Source organism: Danio aesculapii, chromosome 15 (genome assembly GCF_903798145.1).
Source record: "Danio aesculapii chromosome 15, fDanAes4.1, whole genome shotgun sequence".
NCBI lineage: Eukaryota > Metazoa > Chordata > Actinopteri > Cypriniformes > Danionidae > Danio > Danio aesculapii.
In genome coordinates this window covers 48,313,756-48,327,717 of record NC_079449.1, presented here as the reverse complement: position 1 = coordinate 48,327,717, position 13,962 = coordinate 48,313,756, and the positions used below count along the sequence as shown (strand labels likewise).

The 13,962-nt window shown below is 46.2% G+C and overlaps 1 protein-coding gene across 1 annotated transcript in view; it reads right to left on the bottom strand.

Annotated features, from left to right (window-relative positions):
* septin4b (septin 4b) overlaps window positions 1-13,962 on the bottom strand; it is a 41,393-nt gene that overhangs the window by 18,475 nt on the left and 8,956 nt on the right.

Below are 13,962 nucleotides of genomic sequence, written 5' to 3'. Positions count from 1 at the left end.
GTCAGTGTCAGTAGAGTGTGTCAGTAGAGTGTGTCAGTGTCAGTAGAGTGTGTCAGTGTCAGTAGAGTGTGTCAGTAGAGTGTGTCAGTGTCAGTAGAGTGTGTCAGTAGAGTGTGTCAGTAGAGTGTGTCAGTGTCAGTAGAGTGTGTCAGTGTCAGTAGAGTGTGTCAGTGTCAGTAGAGTGTGTCAGTGTCAGTAGAGTGTGTCAGTAGAGTGTGTCAGTGTCAGTAGAGTGTGTCAGTGTCAGTAGAGTGTGTCAGTAGAGTGTGTCAGTGTCAGTAGAGTGTGTTAGTGTCAGTAGAGTGTGTCAGTGTCCGTAGAGTGTGTCAGAAGAGTGTGTCAGTGTCAGTAGAGTGTGTCAGTGTCAGTAGAGTGTGTCAGTAGAGTGTGTCAGTGTCAGTAGAGTGTGTCAGTGTCAGTAGAGTGTGTCAGTAGAGTGTGTCAGTGTCAGTAGAGTGTGTCAGTGTCAGTAGAGTGTGTCAGTAGAGTGTGTCAGTGTCAGTAGAGTGTGTCAGTGTCAGTAGAGTGTGTTAGTGTCAGTAGAGTGTGTCAGTGTCCGTAGAGTGTGTCAGAAGAGTGTGTCAGTGTCAGTAGAGTGTGTCAGTGTCAGTAGAGTGTGTCAGTAGAGTGTGTCAGTGTCAGTAGAGTGTGTCAGTAGAGTGTGTCAGTGTCAGTAGAGTGTGTCAGTAGAGTGTGTCAGTGTCAGTAGAGTGTGTTAGTGTCAGTAGAGTGTGTCAGTGTCAGTAGAGTGTGTCAGAAGAGTGTGTCAGTGTCAGTAGAGTGTGTCAGTGTCAGTAGAGTGTGTCAGTAGAGTGTGTCAGTGTCAGTAGAGTGTGTCAGTGTCAGTAGAGTGTGTCAGTAGAGTGTGTCAGTGTCAGTAGAGTGTGTCAGTGTCAGTGTCAGTGAGTGTGTTACTACTGTTTCCTTTATCAACATCAACTAGCACTACCAAATCTGCCTGAGCGGTTGATGAACAGAACTTCTAGATAATGTCAATAAAAAAGGGGAGGCCACATTTTCATGAAGACTTTTCCTGAGAGAAAAACAAAAGATATATACCAACAAATCACACACAACTCAGAGGTTCAGATGCAGATATATTCAGCTGGTGTCCAGAATAATCATACTTGTCTTTCTGTCCTGAGGGAGAGCTCAGAGCTACAGGTCTGGCCTGAGATATTTCCACAGCTAGGAGAGGATTCATCAGCAGCTGAGGTAGTGAGGCATGCTGGAACACTGCCTCTGAGAGAAAGAGTGCTGAACAACCATGATCACACTCCAGTTATGACCTTTGACCCCTGACTAACAAGCTCTGAGTGTCCAGCAGGTGGCGCTGCAACTCCTGCAGCACTGAGAGGACACATGCAGTGTGTGTGAGAACGGCAGATCCTGGAGTGTATTTAGTGTCAGTGGTCATCTCCATCATCTGAAGCGTCTGTCATGAGTTTCAACACTTCTGACGCTTCTGAACACGTGTGTGTGTGTGTGTGTGTGTGTGTGTGTGTGTGTTGTGTGTTGCTTTATAAAGCATCTGTGGCCTGAGCTCAGGCTGATGTAATTATTCTGAGATTTAACACACAAAACCCACACAGCTTCCCAAACAAACACACACACACACACACAAACACACTTTAACACACACCGTCCACCCCCCCCCCCCTCCTCTCAATCACACACACATAGCCACTCAAACACACATTTCAACACACACACACACAAACACACACATGCACACCCCAACACGCACGGCCCAGGCAGGTCAGGGAAAGGCGGGGCCCAACAGGGAAAGGTGGGGCCTATTGGGGAAAGGTGGGGTCCATTGGGGTAAGACGAGGCTTATTGGGGTAAAGTGGGGCCCATCAAGGTAAGATGGGGCCAATCAGGGGAAGGTGGGGCCTATTAAGGGAAGGCGAGGCCTTTTAGGGGAGGGCGGATTCATCAAGGTAAGATGGGGCCATCGGGGGAAGGCGGGGCCTATCAAAAAAAGGTGGATCCTATCAAGGGAAGGTGGGGCCTATCGGGGAAGGCGGGGCCTATCGGGGGAGGGGCTTCAGTACCTTTTCCACTTTACGTGCGCGGGGCTCAGGAGATGCTGGCATTGAGTCCTGCTCATCTGAAGCAGAATCAGCCTCAAGGTCACTGTCCTCCATCACTACTGGGGCTACCGTACACTCTACACACACACACACACACACACACAGAGGCGTGTGTGCAGGACAGGATCAGAGAACACAGACAGATGAAGTGGTGAATGAACACAATGAAATGATGATGACTGAGAGATGGCAGAGCTTCAGATGCAGAGGGGACTCAGATCAGCACACGGTGATCATGAAGAAGCACAGCACTGACATCATCTGCACCTCACAACACTGGGAACATCACTGATCATCTACACGTGTAGAGTGTGTTCCAGCACCTTCACCCTGCTGGATCAGTGGTGGATCATCACAGCAGCTAATGAACACTGAGCTGCTCCATGACTGCTTCTGTTTATCATCTCTCTACACTCAGACTAGAGTTAACAGCAGACAGCTGAACTAAAGTCAATGTGATGTAAACTACAGGATTTATTAATCTGGTGTTCATTTCTCAGTTAACCCATTAAAATCAGATATCCTAATGGTTAAACTATAATGGGTTAATGACTATAAAAGGCCATCTCTCACTGCTGAGATGATCAGACGAGTGAACACTGCTGATCTCCACAGTGTTTTAATTAAAGAGGAGGAACTGAAGATCATCAGCCGAACACAGAAGGTCACACCACAGCACACACACACACACACACACACACACACACACACACACACACACACCACTGATGATTACTGTAGTCAGAGGCTGCAGAGAGAGAGCGGCTAATTAAAGAGATCCAGCGATGATCTGACCCGCTGCACACTGCAGAGATCAATGCTCATCTCCATCAGCTGACTGACCTCTTTCAGTTCACTGCTCACACACACACACACACACACACACACGCACACACACACACCTCTGATATGCAGTGCTGGTGTGACTGAATGAGTGACCCCCTCAGATGAGCTTTACTCTGCAGTAGTTGAAGAACTCTGACTGAACGCTGGCTACACTCCATCTGCAGGTCTCTGAACACACACAGACCACAGCGGGTCAACTCTGGACTCCAGCAGCTTTATTAATCTATTAACACACCCCTGTCTCATTCTGCAGTTATGATGAGGAGACATATACACAAACAATACACACACACACACACACACACACACACACACACACACACACACAGGATATAGACAGGGGGATGAGTAATGTCAGGCATTTGATGAAGGCATACAATGAAGGCTGGAATCACTCATAGCCCTCTATACACACACACACACACACACACACACACACACACACAAACACACTCCTTCATAATTCTGTGCCTCATTACACCAACACTGATCCAGCTGTAGAGCGGTGAGCTGGTCACACTGATGCTCCACACACACACACACACGCACACACACACACACACACACACACACACACACACACTGTCTGCATCTCACCTGTCGCAGGATGAACGCGTCTGCAGGAGCTCTGCTGGATGCAGCTCTTCATTCCTCTGCTGGAGCTCAGATCATCTGATCAGGCTTTTATACACACACACACACACACACACACACACACACACACACACACACTGTGCCCTTTGCTATATCGAGCTGCAACACTGCCCCAGGACACACACGCACACACACACTGCTGTGCAGAACTAATGGACACCCATATGGTCAATGCTCACTGCCAGTGAGCGGTGCGGTGCGGTGCGGTGCGGTGCGGTGCGGTGCTGTGCGGTGTGGTGCGGTGCGGTGTGGTGCGGTGCGGTGCGGTGCGGTGCGGTGTGGTGTGGTGCGGTGTGGTGTGGTGCGGTGCGGTGTGGTGCGGTGTGGTGCGGTGTGGTGTGGTGTGGTGTGGTGTGGTGTGGTGCGGTGCGGTGTGGTGTGGTGCGGTGTGGTGCGGTGCGGTGCGGTGCTGTGCGGTGTGGTGCAGTGCGGTGCGGTGCAGTGTGGATCAGTTCAGTACTCTAGTCATGTCTCTCTGTTTCTACAGTAAAGGCATCAGCACAGTGGCTCCTCCCCTGCCGGACACCTCTGGGTTCCCTTAAGCTTCTGCTGGACCGGGTCAGGGTTAAACACGACACATCACTGCAGCTTCACCTCTGAACTGAACCATCCAGAAGTCACATGACACAATCCACATCAGTCACTGGCTAGACCAATGTCCTGAGCTGTGATGTGATTGGTCAGAAGTAATGAGTGGTCGCAGTCTGACTACACCTCCACATGTGTGTGTGTGTGTGTGTGTGTGTGTGTGTGTGTGTGTGTGTGCACCTCCACATCTGTGTGAGCCTGTCCCAGATCCCAGAAACAAAGTGTTTAATCAGGACAGAGCCAAGGCTGAGACGCCGCTGATGATGGGGGCACAGTGATAGTGTGCATGTGTGAGAAGATGAGTCACTGATAACACACACACACACACACACACACACACACACACACACACACAATGACCATGACTGATATGTAAACAGAGAGCAGTGTGTGTGTGACAGCAGTCCAGTGTGTGTCAATGGTGCTGTTGTGCTAATCAGCACAGCGAGGCCCTTTGTGTGTGTGTGTGTGTGTGTGTGTGTGTGTGTGTGTGTGTGTGTGTGTGTGTGAGAGAGAGATCAGGGCTGGTGGTTCCACTGAAAGTCTCCACAGGTGCTGAAAGCATTAATACATCTGCATATCATTACCACATCTGCATTTCATTACCACATCTGAATATCATTACCACATCTGCATATCATTACCACATCTGAATATCATTACCACATCTGCATATCATTACCGCATCTGCATATCATTACCACATCGGATTATCATTACCACATCTGAATATCATTACCGCATCTGAATATCATTACCGCATCTGAATATCATTACCACATCTGAATATCATTACCGCATCTGAATATCATTACCACATCTGCATATCATTACCGCATCTGAATATCATTACCACATCTGCATATCATTACCGCATCTGAATATCATTACCACATCTGAATATCATTACCGCATCTGAATATCATTACCACATCTGCATATCATTACCGCATCTGAATATCATTACCACATCGGATTATCATTACCACATCTGAATATCATTACCGCATCTGAATATCATTACCGCATCTGAATATCATTACCACATCTGAATATCATTACCGCATCTGAATATCATTACCACATCTGAATATCATTACCACATCTGAATATCATTACCACATCTGAATATCATTACCACATCTGAATATCATTACCACATCTGAATATCATTACCACATCTGAATATCATTACCACATCTACATATCATTACCGCATCTGCATATCATTACCACATCGGATTATCATTACCACATCTGAATATCATTACCGCATCTGAATATCATTACCGCATCTGAATATCATTACCACATCTGAATATCATTACCGCATCTGAATATCATTACCACATCTGCATATCATTACCACATTTGAATATCATTAATACATCTGCATATCATTACCGCATCTGCATATCATTACCACATTTGAATATCATTAATACATCTGCATATCATTACCACATCTGCATATCATTACCACATTTGAATATCATTAATACATCTGCATATCATTACCACATCTGAATATCATTACCGCATCTGCATATCATTACCACATCTGCATATCATTACCACATCTGAATATCATTAATACATCTGCATATCATTACCACATCTGCATATCATTACCACATCTGAATATCATTACCGCATCTGAATATCATTACCACATCTGAATATCATTACCACATCTGAATATCATTACCGCATCTGCATATCATTACCGCATCTGAATATCATTACCACATCTGCATATCATTACCGCATCTGAATATCATTACCACATCTGCATATCATTACCGCATCTGAATATCATTAATACATCTGCATATCATTACCACATCTGCATATCATTACCACATCTGAATATCATTACCGCATCTGAATATCATTACCGCATCTGAATATCATTAATACATCTGCATATCATTACCACATCATGCATATCATATCAGCGTATACACACACACACACACACACATGCACACATGCACACATGCACACATGTACCTCACAATCGCTGCTCACTGCAGAGTGTGCTGCCATTCCTACAGATGGAGAACAAACAGTCTGTGTGATGATGGGGACGCGCACACACATACTCTGCATCTCATCTGCATAGCCACACCCCCAGCACAAGCTGTCACAGAGTCATTGATGATGTCACTGGACATCTGCACTGCTTCTGTGTGCTTATTCAACTTAAGTGTGTGTGTGTGTGTGTGTCTTTAAGACTGATGTTGTCCTGCTAAAGGCTTTAAACAGCATCTGTCCAGTGATTTTAAAAAGCCCCCTTGTCCCCAATCCCACACACACTAACACACACACACACACACACACACACACACACACACACAGAAAGGATGATGTCAGGACTCAACAGCGCCCTCTGCTGGCTGAATGAAGCACTTCCACAAACACCACGCTGCTCATGCTGTGGAGGAGCTGAGCGCTTCCCTCCTGACCTCTAATAAACTTGCCTTCTGACTTTATTCATAGAGAAATAACGCTGGTGTCTAGTAGATCTGTTCCTAAACGTGGCCCTCAGTGAAGCTCCCACACACACGGTCAGGATCTCTCTAACACAGCCCTGGTGCTCCTCTGCTGGAGCTTCATGATGCTGGAGTGTCTCTGATGAGCTCTCAGTAAAGCTGATCTCTCCTCTATAAATCATTCATCAGGCTTTAACACTGCAGGACGCGGTACACAGCACACAGACCCGGCTGCAGAGCAAGCGCCGCCTCATTATACAGCACAGTCTCCCTGCTGCATCCCAACTCACACACGACCCCTGCTAAACGGTGTTCAGAAACAGAACGAGTGTGTCCAAACATTAGTGTGCTGAAGAGTCCCGGATGCTCCACTGTTAACCTTAAACAAGTTTGAAGAGTTCACACTTAGATAATGCTGGATAATAACAGCAGGTTGGGCATGCTGTCCTGAGAGAGAACCCTGAGCTTGGGGATACTTGAGCCCAGGGCTCCTGCCTGGTCTATGAGCATGTGAGGGGGTCCGAGATCAGGTGGTCCTCGAGAGCTCCCCCTGGTAAAGGAGGAAAGCGGGAGATGGGGTGGACAAGGGGGGATTCTTCAGAAAGATAAGGGAGTAGTTTTAGCTAGGCTACTTATAGTGAGTTTGGATTCATCTGATTGGCTAACTAATGATTACAGCTTGATCCATCATATCATGTGCTCCTCTCCAAATTAGTTTGTGAAACTTCATGAAGTGTAGAAGCGTCTGTACTGGAACCGATGATATTGCCCACAATGCATTGCGTGGTGTAAATGTGAATTCAATTAGAACTACAAACTCGGGGGGGAATGTAAACAAACTACAAACATGGCGGAATGACAGGACCAACAGTTGAGTAGAGAGGCTCTGGTAAAGATGGCTGCATTAATATCTAGCCCACGGGGAAATATTTAAGTCCCATTTTCTGTGTTATACTTCTGCAACACCAGTGTGAACTTCTGTAAAGACGTGTGGACATCAACATCTGAATGCAGAACTACCCAAACACTGAGGATCTGAATCTACAACACTGAAGATGATCCACATGACAGACATGCAGATGATGTGTGCACATGACTGACAGGTGATGTAACTAAGCAACAGAACGGTCCATTAGTGAGGAAGTGGTATGTCCCACATCTTGCCCACTCTTCTGTCACACACTCAACAGTGTGAACTTTTCCTTCTCAGAAGAGTGTGTGAATTGGGACGCAGCAGCACACACAGATTAAATCGCTCATTTCCGAGCGGAGCAACTTATCAAAGTGTGTTCAGGACTTCCCGCCGTTCCCACATGCCCTAGTTAGTCAGCAGTGCAGAGAGCGGTCTCTGAAGGACTCGGTGGCGCTGGAAAAGTACCTTTCCCAGACTTCCTGCCACATTCAATTAGACTCTTTATCTGCGAGTGCTCTGAGTTCCGCTCAGACTGGATTGTGTGCAGAGATATCCTTCAGTAGTGTGCAGACCGGCGCTCCACACAGCGGGACGGGGCCGCCACGGACATCACAGACACTGTTATTATTATGGCCACCTGAAGATCTGAACCGCTAATGAGACTGGCTAGATGAACACAGTCGTAGAAACACGCTGGAGTCATGATGATGTACAGCTCAGAAAGAAACTCTACAACACTTCTGTACGCTTCAGGTAGTTTTCCCATTGAAGCTTTAACAATGCTAGACAACAGATGGATAGTGCACGTACCAATGACTGTACAAATATGGAGGACGCGACAGCGCCTTTTCCCATTGAATGTTTTGAAGGCAAAACACCTCGTGACGAGCACAAACTGACACAAAACACTGCTGAAACTGGAGTCTGGGCATGTGCAGAAGGACTGCCTGATGGAGCCAGAGGCGGAGCCGCAGAATCAAGCTTCCACCCAAACGCTTACATGTCAAATCAACCACGCCCCCTGAACTCATCATCTGACCGCCCGTATCTGCACTGTAACAACGGCTCGCTAATATAAATATAAGCGATTACATTTAAAAACACGCAGTAATACACGGTTTATCAACAAAACTGTGTGATGTAAGCTGTTATAGTTTAATAAAACAACACATGCTGGACTGCAGAAATTAACCATCTCTCATACACTCTAGCCTGAGTTAGACTCCGCTATGAGCACAGACAATATTCCTCTTATAGCGGGTAATACTAACATTAGTAAAATATGAATAATAACATATAAACAACACACACATTTGCAGAAAGGTTTTTAATTACCATCAACAGAACCCAAAATACACACATCGTAGATAACGATTTACCATGCGGGGAAAATGGTGCGTTTAAAAGACAAATACAGGACATTTACACGCCACATCCCTGCACTATATCAAATAATCCTGATCAATGTGTGCAATAAACTTAACAGTATTAATACAGCAACCGATGTCTATCAGCTGCTGAACATCGCCTGTATTTCGTTTATTATATTTGGCCTCCGTTTTCATTTGGTTTATTCGATGCCCTAATCATATCTGGCAAATAAGAATTTACCTTCATTTATGTTTAATGGGAGTTTTCAGATAAAAAGCCAACAATAAATGATGTGAATAATAGATCACATCTACAGCTCTATTTGTTATATAAGATTAAACCATGATCCATCAGATCCTGTAGGTCAGACAGTATAGTTTACTGCTGAATAACTCATTTCATCATGGTAAAATAACACAGAAATCAAACACTGATACTTCAGTCTCCTCCTGAAGCTCTGACGTCTGCTTAGAGGAGCTGTCAATCACAGCTGTCAATCATGATGACACGCCCAGCGTTAAATTACTGACTAAAAACACACTGTTTACAGAAATGAAGATCTGCGCCTGTATCAGCTGATAACCAGCGCCTCTACTGACCAAAACCATCTTTCAGGAACATTTCTGTGTTAAATAAAGTTTTTATTTGTGCTCAAGTCTCCTTCATAACCCTAATCCACAGTGTCTGACAGATGATGATAAAAGAAGCTCTTCAGATCATCAGTCTATACCAGAGGTGTGCTGGAGGGCCGGTGTCCTGCATAGTTTAACACACACAGCAGTGGGGGAGTACACGGTGCTGTTGTTGCTCAGGTGTTCGCTACACTGCTGTTGAGGAAGCATACTCTTACAACTGCACGATGTGTTTGTAGGAAAGCGTCTGGCGCATACGGAGAGGAGAGAGTGAGTGCTACAGCTGGTTTGTCAAACCCACTCACCTGTGTGAAGCACATCTAGAATTGCACAACATTTTCCACAAATATGGAGTGTTAAACAGAACATATCAGGTGTAAATAAATAGACAGCGAGTGTGTCGTTAGTGTGGCTTTAAAGAAACCCCAGTGCTTTACAGAGGTCCAGCATGGCACCAGTCCAAAGATCAGCAGAGATCCGTCACACACACACACACACACACACACACACACACACACACACACACACACACACACACTCAGAAAGCTCTGGCACCGCTAACACTTTCTGCAGGTTTATTCAGCTTTAGCGCTGCATTCCCACCGTCAACAGCCATGACCATCAGGAGGAAACGCAGGATTACACTGTCTGTTGACTCTCAGTAGACCTGGAGTACAGGAGAGTGAAGGACACGATCACGAGTGTGTGTGACGCTCTCAGTGCCAGAACAGCACAGGGTGGAGAACAGCACCCGAGACTCAAACAATACTGCAGACCCAACAGCAGAGGAATGTGGAAGTTCACGACCCGCTGCTGAGTTTACTGTGTAAGAGCTTCAGCTGCTGTCGAGGAGCCCCGAGTCCAGCTTCACCACCAACAGAAGGCCAGAACAGAAGCTGAGAGCGTGATGAATCCGGCAGTGGAGATCTGGCTGTCACTAGACTTTGACTGGAAGTTATATTGCAACTAGTGCTGACTGGACTAAACTGAGCTGCACACATGTCATCTGTAAAACACTGAGCGAGAGAAAGCTCAGCAGATATGCAGACTCTGATTGGCTGTACTGTGGAGACATGTTAATACGAGGTTGTCAATCAATTAGGTGGGCAGGGAAACCGCGCTCCTACCTCATGTTGCGGTGGGCCTCAGAATAGAGGGATTTGGATCCTGTTTTAACATCAGGAAATAAAACAAATGAGACTTGATGTGTTTATATCAGTCCAATATGACTGTGGACACACTATACTGCACACAGCTCTGTCCAAACAGCGCACAGAAGAGGATTTTCATCATAGCTGCCCTTTGAGGAAGAGTAAATATAGATTTGAGGGTGAGCTGTCCCTTTCAGAATGTTTGATGACTCCTCTAAATGCTAAAGAGGACTACTAGCAGAGCAGACAAGTCTTCAGTCGAGGGCAGATGACAGATGACACACACTTTCCAGATGAGCAGAAGAGAGCTGTTGTGACTTTACCTGAGCAGGTAACCCCTCTGAGCTGCTAATGCTGTGTGGAATGTGCAGAGGAAGTGTCTGCGTTTGTTTTTCTTGTTGTGTTTGCAGTAGTTGAGATTGTGTGTTCTGCTGCAGCACTCCTCCCTGCTGCGTATCCTCTGAGCGATTATCCCATTACACCATTACAGCTCCAAAGCACAACACACACACGGTCAGCAGGTCAGAGAGTTTACCGTCTCAGTGTACCACTCAACACACTCTCCACAGCCTTTTCAGATTAGCTAACTGCAGTGTTAAAGGCTTTGATAAGTTGTGTTAGAGAAGAAATATAATAAATTAATCGATGCGAGCCGAGTATTATTTCTGAATTCAAAGAATTCGAAAATCAGTATGTGAGAAGTACCCGGATGACCTACTACTTCCGAGATTCTGAAGTGCGCATCCTATGCATAATACGCTATCCCATGATGCCCCGCGAGAGAATTCATGAACAGGCGTAAAGTGATGCAACTGGTGTAGGTAGGTCACATGACCATGACAAAATGGCGGATGTAGTACGTCCAAATTCCATTTACAATGCTCACATTCATACTGTACAAAGCACACTTTTCTAACAGCCGAGTAGTACGCTTACATTCAAATGCAGTACCTACTGAATAATAGGTGATTTCAGATGCAGCCAGAGTGTTTCAACTCAAGTACATCAAATAAACAGCCAATGAGAATAAGGGGTGGGGCATGTCGGACACTAGAGAGCATTTGATTGGTCAGCAGATTTGATGAGGAACTGAAGTATGAGGAGACGACAGAAATAATCCAGTTAGGCAGAAGAGACGAACTGCAGACTGTAGATGATTACTTCTAATAAATGTTTTTTCTTCTCTGTTTTGGAGACACCAGATTATAGATATCCTGAAGACTACCCTCTGAAAACTATATGTTAATTTCACAGCACCTTCAGGAGTGTGTGCTGAGGCTCAGAGTGCATCTCCTGGAGCTGCACGTGTCTGTGAAACTGTGCCAGAACTCCCGTCTTACTTCCATTTTTACTGAGAAACCAGGACAAGACTAGAGGGAGAGCAGACGGAGAAACAGCAGATCAGCAGCACACACTGCCAGATCACAGCGCATACACACACACTCACACACACACACGCACACACACGCGCACACACACGCACACACACTTACACACGCACACACGCACACACACACACACACGTACTAATATTTACATTTATAAACAAGCACTGTGGCCACGCCCCCTCAGAGAAGATCTGCAGTTCATTTCCTGCAGCAGGAAGACATGGACAGCTTTAATAAGAGCATTAGTGTCTCCCTGAGGATGAGCTTTAACAAGCACACACACACACACACACACACACACACACACACACACACACACACACGCCTGTTCTCTTAAACATCAGAGGAACACTTCACCTAAAAATGAAGAATATCACAGTGCTTTCCTTCCTCTACAGCAGTCAAACGGTCCCTTAGAGAAAGCTGAAATCAAGCAGTCATACACTCGTCTGTCTGTAGGAGTAGCAGATCTGAAATGTTCATTTTTCAGGAAAAGATTCACTCTTAATTAGCGCTGAGAGATATCTCGATATAAAAGTAATCTCATATCTTGATAAGGCTCTTGGTGACTAACGTAACCTTCATTCCCTAAGATAAGGGAACGAGCATTGCATTTAGTATAAGCCCTAAAGGAAAACTCCTGTTTGGCTCCAATACTGAAGACTTATTGGACATGTTTGAGCAATCAGCCCAAACCAGTGGCTCACCAATGGCTGTATGAAAGCCCTGAGCCATTCAACACATTTTATTTCGACTGAAATGACAGTCTGCCTGAGAACGCAACCCTCCTTTCTTTATCTCAGGGAACGAAGGTTACGGTGGTAACCGAGAGCGTTCCCTATGGAACATTCACCCTCGTTGTGTTTAGTATAAACGCTATGTGAAGAGCGCTGTGCTGGCTCGTGAGATCTAAGATACAAAGCACTTAGAGAGGGAAGGATCATGTACAAGAGTATAAAATAAAGCTCCAAGCACGGATGGAACCAGATGGCAGGTTGTGCTGAAAGCACCCGAGCTTGTAAGGCAGAGACATCCAGACATCTGCCACTGAGTCTGTGTAGAGAGCCGCACAAGGTGGGGGACCCAGGGCTGGTTGCATCACATTGGTGCCATGAGGAAGAGAGTGAACTTCGTTTCACTGACTCAATCATGGGAAACGCATAGAGGAGAGCGTTAGGACAGTCATGGGCCAGGGCGTCCCGTTCCACTGAGAAATCTGTTAGGCTGTGAGATTTGGAGGCGAAGATGTTGAGGTCTGCTACACCACACATCCCCCTAGATGGTCTGGTGCCACCAGTCCCCTGGAGAGCATGTCATATGGAGAGGAGTCTGCCATGTGCCCATGAAAGCAGGCGTTGTACCATCCTGTAGAGAGTGCCAGATTTCATGCTGCCCTGGTGATTGATGTAAGACACCACAGAGGTGCTCCAGGTAAGACCAGGAGACAGACACCAGCTGGCCATTAATCACAACCCCTTAACCAGAGCTGGAGATCGTATGGAGAGGTGTCTGTGCAAACCATCTTCCTCTGCGCTGGAGTGCCCAGGTGAATGGGAAGATAGAGCTGTGGATTTTCCCAGAGTACCACAGAGTTTAGACAGCTGTGGTTGACCCTGATGTGAATTCGGCCCCGACACCAGGCGTGTGGGCAAACACGAGTCTTCAGCTCAGCTTCACTGAGTGGAATCACGAATACGGCAGCCGCTCCAGCCATGAGCTGTGTTTTGTTAGACACTGAAGTGCCCTGAAGTGGAGGGGCCTGCAAGCAAATGATAGCAAGCAGCCTCGTTCTATTATCTGCACAACCAATGCTCTTCGCTATTCTCTT